We start from the raw sequence: 452 nt of genomic DNA on the forward strand, positions 1-452 counted from the left end.
CTGTATATATATATATAAAGCTTTACATATTTTTGCTTCCAAAGCCAAATTTGTTGTTAAAGTTATTATATAAATTTTGAAAAATAGAATTCTGCTACTATTTCACATCTTTTTTGAGACAATTTCCTGTATGTTAAAGCTAATCTTCAGCTTTAATCAGGCACTAATATATCAATTATAAACACATAATCGTATTACAAAGTGATCTAAACAAAAAGCAAGTTAAAAGTATGTCACTTGTATCTATTCTAGTTTCATGTATATGATAATTGAAAAAATTATTACAATGTACCGTATTATATACATATATATATATATGTGTGTGTGTGTGTGTGTGTGTGTGTGTGTGTGTGTGTGTGTGTGTGTGTGTGTGTGTGTGTGTGTGTGTGTGTGTATAAATGATAGCAACTAAAAGAGAATTGTAATCCTGGTGTATATATATATATATATAT

At 27.2% G+C, this 452-nt stretch overlaps 1 long non-coding RNA gene across 1 annotated transcript in view; it reads right to left on the reverse strand.

Annotated features, from left to right (window-relative positions):
• Positions 1-452, reverse strand: part of LOC108758288 (uncharacterized) — a 14106-nt gene that overhangs the window by 4730 nt on the left and 8924 nt on the right. The gene's annotated exons all lie outside the window — the stretch shown is intronic.

The sequence above is a fragment of the Trachymyrmex cornetzi genome, unplaced genomic scaffold (genome assembly GCF_001594075.2).
Source record: "Trachymyrmex cornetzi isolate Tcor2-1 unplaced genomic scaffold, Tcor1.1 scaffold1559, whole genome shotgun sequence".
Taxonomy (NCBI): Eukaryota; Metazoa; Arthropoda; class Insecta; order Hymenoptera; family Formicidae; genus Trachymyrmex; species Trachymyrmex cornetzi.